Here is a 14,184-nt window from a genome sequence, read left to right as displayed (position 1 = left end):
GACCTATAACTGGCTCCTGAAGCCATTAAATCCCAATGATTACAGCTTGTGGGGAAGCAGGAGCTTTTTGGTCTAATGAGTAAAAAGAAAAGCAGTAGGTAAGTGGGGTAGGCATAGTATTTGGTCATAAACCAAACCAACAAAGGTACTCAAAAGGAAACTGTACCAGATCTAGGCTGTCACATCTTCTGTTCATAGAAATCTGACTCTGTAGATAAGAAGGTAGAGAAATAGATTTCTCTAGGGAAGAAAATTTTGATCTCACTTTCCAAACACATACAAACATCCTGCTACTCTGTCAATTATGTGATTATACTCACATGGAACCTCTGCAATGAGACAAAGATGGAGGCTGGGCCAGGTGTTGCCTCAACTCCTTATAAACACATTGAAAATTGTTAACAGCTGTTGTCTCTGGGCTCTGAAGTGAGACTTTTCCCTGTACTGTGTAGTGCAGGATGAGGTCCTATATTGTCCCTCCTTCCCCCAAATAAACTCACTGGACCTGTCTGAACAGGTCTACTTCTGCCCCCATCTCTCTGGCTTGCTGGTAACAATCATTTCAGGGCCTTAGCACTTTGTACTCCTATCAACAAGACTTCACTCGAATTTCTTTAGGTCTCTCTCAAACATACCTGATAAATGAGGTGTTCCCTGACCACTCTATATTAAACCACCTCACTCCTACCCTTGTGCTTCTTATTTACCACCCTACAAATTCTGCTTTATTTTTTCTCAACAGTATTATCACACTCTGACATACTATATATTTACTTACTTAACATCTACCTCTCCCAATTAGAATGTAAGCTCTGTGAAGTCTATCTAGGGTACCACAGGCTCTCAAATTTCTTTTGAATGAATGAAGTTTTACTTTTTCAATGAAAACAAAAAGTTAAATTTTAGAAAAATAAATCAACATTGTTTCATTTTCTTTCTATACATTTTTTTCTAATTATGACCTTAGGCCGATCAGCTAGGTTCTCGGATAGCCTTGCCTGGAGGTTTGGCTGACTTTAGCAAGACAGACATTCAAATTGCCAATTCTGCCTGGTTTACAAAGCAGTCAACAAAGAGCAGAACAGCAGAGAAGTTACAAAACTTCCCCCATTCCAACAAAGAAACAGTGGAAAGAAATCAGATTGGCATCAATTTCTCCTTTAAAATAGACTACTCTATTTTAAAAGTGTACTGAATATACACCAGCTACTTTATTTCAATGAGATTTACTTCACTTGCAATGAAATGGGAACTGTAAGTGCTTTATAAAAGTACTGAAAAGTTGACCTAGTTTCTATAACAATGTCTTAGGTCAGCAGCCATCAGAATATATATTTTGGCTTCTTAAAATATAAGCTTCCTAAAACAAAAATCTTTTTACTCCACAAAGAGATCTCTCTCAATGGGCTACCACACTGCAATATAGAAATGGGAAGCACACACAAAAGTGACAATTTACTTTGGGAAAAGTTCTTTTTGCTCTACTGTCAACAGAGCCAAAATGAGTAACTAATTAGTAAATATGGAGAGATTTCAAAACCAGAAGGATAAAAACTATCTGAACTACAAGAAGAGATGAATCTTCTTGAACTACAACAATTAATCCTAATCTAGATCTAACTGAAATAAAACAGAAGCAGTATCCTAATATTTGTAGCTTCAACACATGTACAATTTATTCTATTAAGAATTAGAAATTTCTTCCATATTAAGTGTTACTGAGGCAAAACGATGCCCATGAAGACTACCAATCTAAGGCGAAAGAAAAATAGGGGAAGCAAAGGGAGACACCAAAGAAGAGGAAAGAAAACAAAAAGAAATGTAGGAGAATCAGTAGAGGAAAATTTGGGTTTAAAAAAAAAAATGGAGAGCTGGGTGACAGAGTTATGATAGGAAACTATGGAGTGCCAATAGAAATTAGTTTAAATACTATTCAGAACGCTAGTTTCATGGATTATTTAGTATGAAGGGAAGGAAAAAAGAAGGCAAATCTTAGGCTACAAGAAGCCAAAAGTTTCTAGGCAAGGCTACATCTAACACAGATATTTCCCACAGACTAGAGTTCGGCTTTTCCACATACAAGAGCAGACCTCTTTCTCAGAAGCACACTTCTCACAGGAAGCATTGATGAACTCAAAATTTCTACAAGTCCCAGTTTTGCAAATGTTCATAAATAAGGGTTGAAAATAGAGAATGATGTTTCTTGAACATAAAAGAGGGAGGTTTACTTCAAGAAAAAAGGTAATAAAAGACTGCCTTCATTTCTATGTAATTGTTCCCTCTATATTCAAAACTGAGTATTATCCCACAAAATCCTGGTTGGACAAGTGAGACGTCAAGGAAAAGAATCTGGTTCAAAGTCAAGAATAATAAACCCAACCAAAGCTTTTTCAATCCATTCTCTGCAGAAATTAAAGGAAGTTTACCCTTGGATGCTAGAGTTTTGTCTGTCTCTTGTAGATACAAAAAGGTAGGAAAAACTTGTATAGCTATTCTTTCCCCTATAGTATCCAAGTCTTGTAAATTACTGCAAGACATACAAGCTTTGACATAAGCTTCTCTTCCCCTACTCACACCTCACTTTCCTTTATTAAGAGTTATCCATTCCCAGAGGGGGAAGATTGTAGCTCAATGGTAGAGTGCATGCTTAGCATGCACGAGGTTCTGGGTTCAATCCCCAGTACCTCTGTTAAAAAAACAGTAACATTAGATAGATAAATAAATAAACAAACCAACCAACCTAATTACCTCCCCCCAACCAAAAAAATGTTATCCATTCCCATAGCACCCTTATTATTTTGAACAACCTTGTCCGCACAACTCCCCAGACCTGCCTATTGTTAAAGACACTTTTTTGCCCATAAAAAAATTAGCATATCCATCCAGGAAGCCCATTTATTCTGTAATATAAGCATTTATATCTACCACAGGGTTTCAGGTTTTAAGATACATTAAAGGGCACTTAGTCCAACAAACAATGTTTGAATTCATTTGAAGTATCCATTCTAATAGCAAACACAATGTGTAACTATGAGCTGGGCATGGTCCTATGAGTTTGTACGCATTAAGTCACTTCATCATCACAACGATCCTATAAAATGGTTAGTATTACTGTCCTCATTTTACAGACAAAGAGACCAAGGCAGAGAGCAATTAAACAATTTGCCCAAGGTTACTTAGTAGTTAAGTGACAGAATAAGAATTTGAGCCCAGGCAGTCTGGCTCCAGCATCCATGTTCTTACCCATGCAAAGCTGTTTTGCCTTTCCATGTTTATGGAACGCTCAGATTGGAAGTTCTGTTTGGTCACCATATTGATCCAAAAATAGTAAATAGTAAATAAAACATTTGCAGCAAAATTCTAACAACTGTTCTCAAGAGAAGGGAAGGGTATACAAGAGTTACTGTGCTACTCTTCCAACTTTCCTGGAAGTTTGAAACGTTTTCAAAATAAAAAGTTAAAGTTGCTTTTATCATCACAAAATGGGACATGTTTTGCAAAAGTCATGACCAAGCTACCTGTTGGCCATCCAAGAAGACTTTAAAAATACTCTGGATCCTCAGAATGTCCCCACTATATCCCTGCTCTAAATTGCCCACACCATTTCAGTCAGACTTAAGGACTCCCTGGAGAGGAAATGGCCTTAAAAATGAGGAACACTGTCCCTGAACCAGAATAGTAAATGTGGGCCCAGTTCTCAACACTTAATATTTAAGGATCAATGACATGTAACTCCAAGTAGAATTAAGGGGGAAAAAAGTTACATCCAAAAATACATTATACAATGTAACTAAATACATATCAATTCATATCCTTATTTCCCCCTTGTTAGTTCTAATCAGAACAGTTGTTCTTCCCCCACTTTACAATCTCCCTGCCAGGCTATATCAATGCACTCTATTGGAAACCTCAGAGGCAGCTGCATTTAGGCAAAGCAATTCCTATTTCAGCCTCTCATAGCATTTAACCCCTGTTTTGAAGGAAGAGACCGTGAAATCACATACTGATAACCTATAGCTCATTCATTTAAGCAAATTTCTTGTTACTATTACTTCAATTTCCTATGAAAATTAATTTGGGTTCTTAAACTCAAACTTCCCAACACACTCTGTGAACAAAATCTCCTCAAGTTTCATGGCGAAAGCAGTGACAAAAAATACAATGATATCCAACCATACTTTCTTTGAAATACCAATGTCCAAAATTATCATCCCAAGGTTTTATGTTTTTATTAACAAGTATATAAATCATTCACTTCCAACATGGCTGAAAGCAATACTTCCCTGCTGCGGTCCTAATATGTTCTGGGTAACCAGTTCCTCTCCTCTAGAAAATGGCTACATTTAAGGTTTCGCTGTCTTAAGTCAACAGCAGCCTATATTATGAAATGAACTGACTAGGACCCTTACTTGTCACACTATTTTTTGTACTGCTTGCCCAGAAAGGAAGTAGGATTAAATAAAAATTTTAAATTTAATTCTTCAATTACTTCCAGAAACTTTACTTAAAAATGGAAGGTAGGAGATACATAAAAGGTTAAACTACAGACTAAAGTTTCAAAATTACACCACAATTTTATTAACCTATGTTGTATTGCTTCCTATCTCAACTTCCTTTCAGCCTTCCCCACAAAAGTTCCTCACTGATTCCCATCAAGTACCTTATTTAACCAAGGCTTACTGAGCACTTCAGGGAATACCAGACACTAAGATAGGTGCAAAGAGGATAGAGATAAAACAGTACCTACCCTCAAACAACTCAGTCTAGACGGAAAGACAAAAATAAAAATAAATAGACAATTTTTAATACAATGTTATAAACATTATTTGAACTACCTATTACAAACCTCTCCCTGCAAGCTGGCAATATTATTCCAAACCACATGCCTGAAAATTCTGTTAAAAAGAAAAACTTTCACTGATAATCAAATGAAGTTTGAGGTATTTCCAGTAAGTTTATGAAATTATGACAGCAATGGTGTGCATATGGAAAGATCCCTACTCTAAAGGTTGAGATAATATCCATTCTAGAATATCTAGCTCCCATAGGCTTTATGGAAAATGGATTTTTTTTTTTTTTTTTTTTTACATACATTACCCTAACATGGAGAGGGTTAGAAATCTGAGCACTGACCCTCAGCAAGAGGAGACACTCCTGCTCAAGCAAGAGCTCATTGTAGTTCTGGCTCTTGTTTCTGTTCTGTCTGGAGAATGGCAATGTTTTAATGGTTAAGTCCATGAACTTTCTAGTTAGTCAGATCAGGGTTTAATCCTGCCCTTGACCACTTAGAAGCAGTGAAATTTTCAGCAAACCTCAGCTTCTCTGAGGCTCAAATTCCTTAAAAAAACAAAAAATAAACAAAAACAAAAAAGTTTTTGTGGAAAATTAATAGTTTATGCATGTAAATCAATTATACTTCAATTTAAAAACATAGTTTATGCAAAATGCTTAGCACTCAGTAAAAAAAACAAGGAGGGGGTTGGAAGAGGCAGGGCTGGCAGTCAGTAACAGGGGACCACCAGGTACCAAAATTGAAAGCAATAAATTATACAGAGCTAACCATTTTGTTATTGTAACTGAATAGTGATCTATGCTTAATTTATTTGCATCCATCCTGTCTCACCCATCCCTAGAGAGCAACTACCTCATAAACCTAAGGCTGAATTTCAATTACTCAGAGCCTTTTTTTCTTTCTTTCTTTCTTTTAAGATTTCCAATCGTCCCAGTTTTCATCCTAGCTGAAAGAACATATTCTAGTCCCTTTGATTCTCTATAACTGGAGTCCTATGAAAGGCACTAGAACTCTATAATCACCCAAGAGACCCCCACCTGGAACACAGACCATACCTTAGTCATATAACAAAGAAACCCAACAGTATATAGGAGTCCAACAAGGAAAGAAAAATCCGCACAACTCACACTTACTTGACATCTTTTACTCCCAAACCAAAATGAGGAGCAAAACAAAAACTAAAAATGTACTTATTCACACCCCTTATATTTCCTGGAAGAACTAGTCCAGGTAAGATAAAAGACAAATCTTCCATCTTATCAACCAAAAGGCTCTAACAGTACACACCAGTCAAAACAATGCCTCAGTTCGTGAAAATAGTCCTGGATGCTAGTTAATGAGGATGCTCACGGCAGCTACACAAAGCCCAGTACTTAAAGCTAGACCCAAATCACCACCACTCAGTCATCCAGAACCTATTTTCAAACTGCCTTTGTACTCCTTCTTCAGATTCCCTCATCCCTCCCCCTAAAGGTTGAGTGGGGAAACCGACACTCTGGCAGCAACAAGACCAACCCTCCCAAAGATTCACCAACAAACCCCCACCCACCGACTGAAGTCAAGACAGAGAGGGCATTTGAAAAAAAAAAAAATTGGAAATGAAATAAGAACTACAGCTCAACAGACTGTACACATTGTCCTTTTTCTTTCTTTTCAACTGCATTTGCTCTAATTAGGAGATCCAGACATTAAAATCTTACTATAGCCCTTGTATAAATTACATTAAAATGTAGAACAAAGTTCTATTTCCTCTGAAGCCACAACCTCACAAGAATGAAATCAACATTCAAGAAATACTCTTGTTCTGGAAAGGAAATTTAAGGAAGTGTTCTAGTCTAAAAGGAATTGAGGGGTTGGGGGGTGGGCACAAAAATCAGAGGATTATTATAGTTACATACCAGTTTAAATCTAATGAGCAGCTTACATATTAAAGCGCATCTTTTTACAATTATAGTAGTATCTATTCTAGTTATAATTTTCAGAATGATTCGCATTTTCAAAGGGAGAAGGAAGAGAACACCCAGTTTTCAGCTACTGATGAGTTGGCTATATAATTATCTAGAATCAGTATTTTTGCAAGAATGTATTTGCAAAACAAACAAAAAAACAAATCTTAAGATTAAATATAAGATATGAAAGCACAGTCATGGGCCTTCAGCTCTTACAGATTTCTGATTTCACGGCAAATTAACCAAACAAAAAACTCACCTCCAAAAAACAACTTTCAGTATGGTTTTAAGAATTCCTCTGTGCTTTCTCGGATGCACTCAAAACACTAAAGTTTATATGGGTGTTATACTCTTAGCCTAACCTTATTTTAATCTAAGGCCCTTTCAGAGAGAGCAGAGCTGAAAATATCTTCAAGTGTGTTGCCACTTTACTCAGGTGAACTAAAAAGCATGATTAGAATTTCCTTATCCCTTTAAGCACATAAACCAAATGTTACCGTATATGCAGACTGAACATACAACACCTCCACAAATCTTTGCCATCAAAGGTAGTTTTAGAAGCAAGGAAATGGCAATTCAGTTAACATGGATCCATTTGTTTTCTTTTATAAGGCAAAGCAGGGCAGCTACGTCTAGCAGAATGAGGCTCCCACCCACCGCACCTGGAAAAGTAAAAGAGGGATCCACCCAGGAACAGCAGGGCTGAAGCGGATCTAGGCCGTTCAAACTCTCTGGGGGTAAAAATACCACCATATAAGCTGCAAAGCTCCCCTGCAACTTTCCACTTCCACAGATTTAATGATAAAAGCGGGAGGAAAACTTTTGAAACAGATGAAGAACCATCTGTATAACCAGCTTCCGACCCGGACAAATTCCTTTCCCAACCCACACGCAACATGCCAAAAAAAAAATCAACTTTTGGTTTGGGCTCTGAAAACAAAAGTTTGTTAGTCTACTCCAGAAAAAATATATATAAAATCAAAGAACACACCAAAGCATAAACTTACGGAATTGCTCTCACCCCTCTGAAATCTACTCATCTCTCTGTATTAGAGAGACCTAGAAGTTTGTTTCTGGATCTTGAATACTTTACCTTTTTAAAAATGTAATAAAATGCCAAAATTCCCCCAAATAAGTAGAAACAAAAATTAATAAATGCTTAAAAGTCACCCATCAGCATAACAGACTCTCTCTTTTTTAAATTCCCTCTGGTTACCGTAAGATAATAATTCGACTTGGCTTATCCTCCTTCACCCGTCTGTACACATATTTTTTTAAAAGGCACACACCTTAAATGTGGACTTCTGAAAACCAGTCCTTTAAGAAAGAAACCCAAGGCTTCGTCAATGTGCTGAGAAAGACAAATCCAGCAAGGTAGATGATTTTTCGCCACCTCTTCCTCCTTTCAGGATCTTTCCTGCTCTTCTTTCTCTCTCTCCCTCTCTCTTTTTTTTTCTCTCAGATCCAACACCTAAAATGGAAGTTGCACCCAGCCAAAGGCTAGGGAGCCTGGGTGGTGACAAACTGATCTGGCAGCCCTACCCCCTCGCTTTCCTAAGTGATGTCAGCCCCTGAGAACTTCCAATAGGAGCCAGGCATAAATCAGGGAGCTGATTTTATCCAATAGGAAGCTTCATTATAGGAAATTAAAAAAAAGAGAGACAGTGAGAGGAGGAGTAAAAGAGAGAAGGGGATGTTTTATATATATATTTAAAGTGGAGAATATACAATCTCTGAGGAATTACTGCAGAGCTCGGGGGGAAGGGGGACGCTGAAGGGACAGGGGCTTTTTAGAATGGCACGCCTAAGTGCCTTGGTTCTCTTTGACGATAGGGTTCTTGCACCCTCCTTCCTTTCAGGGTGGGGAAACAGAAAAGAGCTGGTTTTATTTGCCTGCTGCTATTTGGTTTGTTGCTTTCCACCCCAAAGCATTTTCCCAAAGACAGGAAGGGAAGGAGAGAGAAATGCTAGAAACAGAACTACAACGTGTTGATAGAATGGTAGGGTATATCTGAGGTAAACTCTCAATTTCATTATTTTGGTTTAAATGCATTAGAGCTAACTAGAAAAAATTAATGCAGTTTTTGGCATCTATACTTCCACCTAGAAGGAAGCTGTATCCACTTGGCTGATGAGGAAAATCACTGTCTTCCCATTTGTCCCCAAATCAAAATAATGTGGGTTTGAGGGGGAGAATAAATGATATCCAATAAACAAGCAATAGTTTTAGAGGAGATAAACAGTACATATAAGGAAAAGAAAGTCTCACCTAGAAAATTCAACTTCTTTGTGAACTTCAAGGTTAAGACAATGTAGTCCGTACATTCTCCTTTCACGCTTGACCTAAATAAAGAATTATAACAGGTATTCTTTTTCTGACTTATCTTCAGTATGTGCTTAGACTGTTTGGCCATGAAGGACAGAGACTGGATTTTTTTTTTACACATGCTTGACAGAGACTAGTATTTTATGGTCATTCAATGATTATATGAAAATGATAATGATGACCTGAAAATTTCCTTTTTATTTTTTACTGAAAAATCTAAAGTCTATCCTGCAGACTGCTGCCAAATGAATCTTCATAAAGTTTTTATAATCTAAAATAGTGGTTAAGAGCATAGGTTCTGCAGTCAGACTGGCTCAAACCTTCCTCCTCTGTACTTACTCAAGTGAATGTATTATACACTGTGTGGCCTTGGAAGTTACATAATCTCTCTGACTCGGTTTCTTAACTATAAAATGGAGATAATAACTCTCTCTCTCACAGGACTGTTGTAAGAATTAAAATACACATGAAGTTCTTTAAACAATGCATGACATATAGTAATAAACTCAGTAAGAATGAATATTATTATCAATACCTACCCTGACCAAAAACTTTCAGTGGCTTACCATTGCCCAATAACAGCAATCAACGATGAAGCATTTATGACGTGAGGGACTTTCACTCATTATTTCTAACTTCTAAAACATCACCATGGAGATAGTATTACCACCATTTTACAGGTGAGAAAATCAAGGCTCCTCAAGGTTAAGAAACTTGCCTGAGCTCATCTGGCTAAGAAGTGAACCCGTCATCAGTCTGACTCCAAAGCCCATGCCCTTTCCATTACCTTACACTGCAGTCAGGATAAAGGCCAAGTTCCTTCGATTGTGTTCAAGGTACCCTATTTATTCATGAAATACATTAAAGTAACACTTAGTCACCATAACCTGACCTTTCCTTATCTATCTAAACTGGAATTCCACTCGTCTTCAGCAAGAAAGTACCCTTCTAATCAGGTTATCTGATCAACATCCACCCTCTCCTATTTGGTCTGCAGTCTCATCGACCCTCCTCATATTTGGTCTAATGTGGCTGAAAAGGACTTCTCTCAGAAGTCCTGGAAGACCAAACAGACATCACAGCACTTGTCTGATGGGCTTTAAACAAACTAGAATGGGAAATGAGTACATTTAACAGAGAAACAAACAGCCTTCAACGCTCATTATCTAAGAATATTTTCCTACTACCTTATCACATCTTCTAACTCTACTTTCCATTTACTCCTAGTCCTACACAGTACATTTAAAAGCCAAAGATGATTTTCAAAGGAAAACAATCAGCACAAGAAATGTTTGTTGATTCACTGGTCCCTAGATCAGAGCCATACTCCAGAAAATCCTGATTTTGCCTTCGTTTTTCGTGTGTGTTTCCCTGTCTCCCCACCAAAAGATAAGCTCTATGAAGGCATTAAATGTCTTTCCAGTTCATGGTGTATCCCCAGAGCTCACCCTTGTATCTCATATTTAGCCACAGATGAATGAATGAATGAAGTCTGTTGACTTACTAGTTATGTAATCCTGGACAAGTTATTTAACATTAATGCATCTGTAGGTAACATTTAGAATAAAATTATACACAAATCAAAAAGTTAACTCAGTGGTGGAAAAGTTGATAAATTTTAAATTTATCTGAAATAGCTACCTCCAAATAGAGCATCACAAGGATTAATATTCACTAAGGGAAAAGCTGTTTATACTTAGTGAATAGAAAATAAAAAGACTAGTTACTCTTGGGTTATTTTGAGCACTTACTGTGAGCCATGTACTCGTCTAGATATCAAGGATAATGAGATAGACAAGTTTCCTGCTCTCAAGAAGTTTACATTCCAGGGAAATATACACAAAATGTTATGATAACTCACAGAGAAAAAAATGTGACAATGAGTGTGTATATGTCCATGAATAACTGAAAAATTGTGCTGAACACTGGAATTTGACACAACATTGTAAAATGATTATAAATCAATAAAAAATGTTAAAAAAAAAAAAGAAGTTTACATTCTAGTTGGGGTGGGGCAGGGGCTGGGGGAAGAAGATTAACAAATATGATGTGAGGTGGAGGACTATGCAGAGGTTAAAACAGACTGATGAGATGACTTGTAGCTTGTTCTAAATTGGATGTCAGAAACAAACTCTGGAGAGGTGACATTTAAACTGAAATCTGAATGGTAAGAAGCAGCCAACCATGAGAATATACGAGTAATGGTAACTACCAATGTCAAAGCACTGAAGTGTAGGGGCTGAAACATACTGGACCCAGCAGAGCATGTTGGAAATGAGGAGGAAGGGATAGGCAAGAATCAGAATATGAAGGGTTCTATAAATTATAGAAAGGAGTTTTTAACTTTATTCTTAGGTAGAAGAAAGCCTGTGGGGATTTTGAACAGCACGATGACATAATCCAACCCACATTTTGAAGAGATCTGGCTGCTTATGTGACAAAGGGATTAAAGTGGGGGCAACACTGAAAGCAAGGAAATTAGTTTGAAGGTCAAGTTGCCGTGATACAGAGTTGACTATGGTGGTAGCAGTAAAAATGGAGAGAAGTCAATGAATTGAGGATGTGTTCAGAGATAGAGTTATTTTCTATTTGGGTTTTTTTTTTTCTTTCCTTTTCTTCTCTTTTTGTTGTTTCTGGCTTGTTTGTTTTTAACGCATGGAATATTGCATTAAGTGCTCGATTTTACAACTCTTAAAGTTTAACTTCTCCACCCACAACCATCACCACTTACACACAGAAAAACAAAGTATCATAAAATGGTGAAAGATTAAGAAAGAGTTGTGAAATAAAATTGTATTTTAAAAAGAAACGTTAAAATGACTATACAGGGCAGCGCACTGTGCTGCAATGACTCTACTTCTAAGAGAAACTAAAACTATGAGTGCCAAGAATAAATTCTTAAAATCAAAAAAAAAAAAAAAAAAAAAAAAAAAAACCACCAAACTCCTGGCTATCCATACAAAGAAAAACAAAGTATTTTTATTCCTTTCTACCTTGTGGTGGCTACACATTACCATCCAAAGTCTGTCATTTTTGAAGCCCTGGGTAGGATGGCCCTTTATCATTCCCCTTTAGAAAAGGGATTTAACTAAACACAAGATTTAACTAAAATGGATTTTTTTAAAAAATGAATCCTCACTACTTCTTGAAAATTAATCTAATCTTGATAACAATATATTCAAGATGGGATATATTTCTTCACAACTCCACAGAATCACCTAAAGTGTTACTGGATCTGCCTAATCAAGTCTTGATTCCAGTCATGGATGACACGAACAAGTAATGTTCTGCCTTTTTTTTCCTTGCGTGCTGGCTTTCGTGTGTGTGTGTGTGTGTGTGTGTGTGTGTGTGTGTGTGTGTGTACTGCTGACAACATCTAAAATCGGTCCTCCTGCTAAGATTTATGTCCTTTCACGAATTGCTTCCTCTTCAAAATATGAGAACGGCAACCAAAAAATGTCCTCTGTTCCTTGTTCCTCTTCCATCTTAAGAGCAGAGGCCTCAAACCAGGGAAACTATTACCTGACTTGAAAATCCACCCCACCCCACCCGCATATTTCAATCACATCAAATCCTTTCTGAAAAGGTGTAAGAGCTCAATAAAGGTAGAATTGCACGCTCTCTACTACTCACCCCTCTGCGTTTTGTCCATTTGCAGGTTTCCCTTCTCTTAGGCATCGTCCTTTCCGCCTCCAGCTGGCCTCAGCGGGGGCTGCTCCGTGTTAATTCACCACATTCTGTCCCCGGTGGCGGTGGATTCGGCCGGCGCGGTCCAGAGCTGGACATCACGGGACATCCACCTGAAGCTGGGACCTGGGTCCCAATGTGCACAAGGAAAATAACTGCTGTCCGCATTTTTTAACGGGGACTTGGCATTCTCTCTAAATGTTTAAACTTGAGATCATTTAAGTTTTGATATCATCACTGAAAACAGCTATTTCCCGTCAGGAATTGTGCTAAAGGAACCAACACCGGAGACCGCTCCAGACGTAAAGTTCTGGTGACCTCCTTGGTCACCAGGTCTCGGAGATTTGGGGCTGGAGTGGAATCTGAGAAAAACTTGAATTAGAAACTAGCCCAAGGACCTTGTTCCAGAACATTCCTGGCGTTAGCAGACATCTAGACTAGAAACATGGCGGACAAGGTGCAATAGAGACATCCAGAGGCCTACTCCTCCACTCAACCTGTTGCGCTCTTGGCAGTGGCCAGCCATCCGCGGCCTCGTCAAAGGGAAGCCAGAGGTGTCCTTCCGCCACCGAGGAGCCTTCGCTACTGGTAGTCCTGAGCCTCTCTGGGGTGTGTTTTCATCAGGTGCCGAAGGTGAAGACGGCTTCCAGAAGAATTCCTCCCAAGTGGGCCCTTCCCGCCTTCCTCAGGCATCTCGACGGCCTTCCCTCCGCCCTCAAGTCCCTCGAGACTTAGCCTCCCGCTCAAACGCTCCTCCTCCTGTGATTGGCTCTCCGAGGAGCCTCGGCCAATGGGGATGATGTATTCTGGCTGACGTAAGCCCGAGGGCTGGAGGGGGGAGGAGGGACGTCGGGCCCCCGCGACGCACCGTGCGCGAGGACGGCGGCGCGAGGTGTGTGGCGCGGGTCGCGTGGCCTCAGGCCCTCGCTGTCACCACCTCCCAGTGCATGAGGGGGCCGGGGCCCGCGGCGGGACGAGGGCACCAGAGAGTGGCTACAAAGCCCGTGCGGCCGGAGGTGACGGTGAGGGTGAGCCTTGAAATCGGGCTTTGGGGATCCCCACACTCCATTCCCAGAAACCCTTGCGCCCAGAGGTCTCTCTTCTAAGGAGTTGGGCCCCCGTCTGCCGGAGCATGCCGGGCGCCCAGCTTTGCAGGACCTTCCTTGAAGTCCTGCTGTCCCTGCCAAACCCCATTACCTTGGTTCTGGACGGGGAGAGGAACCCTCAGGATGTCGTGCTGCTTTGTTCAGCCTCCCTGCCCAAGGCTGGACTTTGGGAGGAAGCAAGGCAGGCTGGACAGAGGACCCAAGCACAGAAAGGCGAGCAGGAGCATCCCCTCCCGCAGAGCTATTCCAGGTTGGGTCTGGGGGCAAGGCACATTGCTGGTGGATTGGGAAGCTTCTCCCCCCTACCCCCGCGCCTCAGTTTGG

The 14,184-nt window shown here is 39.4% G+C and overlaps 1 protein-coding gene across 6 annotated transcripts in view; it reads right to left on the bottom strand.

The window, feature by feature from the left end:
- The window catches only part of CTNND1 (catenin delta 1), a 44,039-nt gene extending 35,771 nt beyond the window's left edge, over positions 1-8,268 (bottom strand). For 5 of the 6 annotated variants that reach the window (XM_032488716.1, XM_014553614.2, XM_032488719.1 and 2 more), the window contains exon 1: positions 8,031-8,267. The gene's annotated coding sequence lies outside the window, so the exon portion shown is untranslated. Of the gene's footprint in view, positions 1-8,030 lie in introns of all 6 variants that reach the window. The other variant, XM_014553605.2, reaches the window with a different exon arrangement.
- Positions 8,269-14,184: the final 5,916 nt, after the last annotated feature.

This window comes from Camelus ferus, chromosome 10, assembly GCF_009834535.1.
Source record: "Camelus ferus isolate YT-003-E chromosome 10, BCGSAC_Cfer_1.0, whole genome shotgun sequence".
NCBI lineage: Eukaryota > Metazoa > Chordata > Mammalia > Artiodactyla > Camelidae > Camelus > Camelus ferus.
The sequence above is the reverse complement of the archived record's forward strand: the minus strand, read 5'-3'. Positions and strand labels throughout refer to the sequence as shown.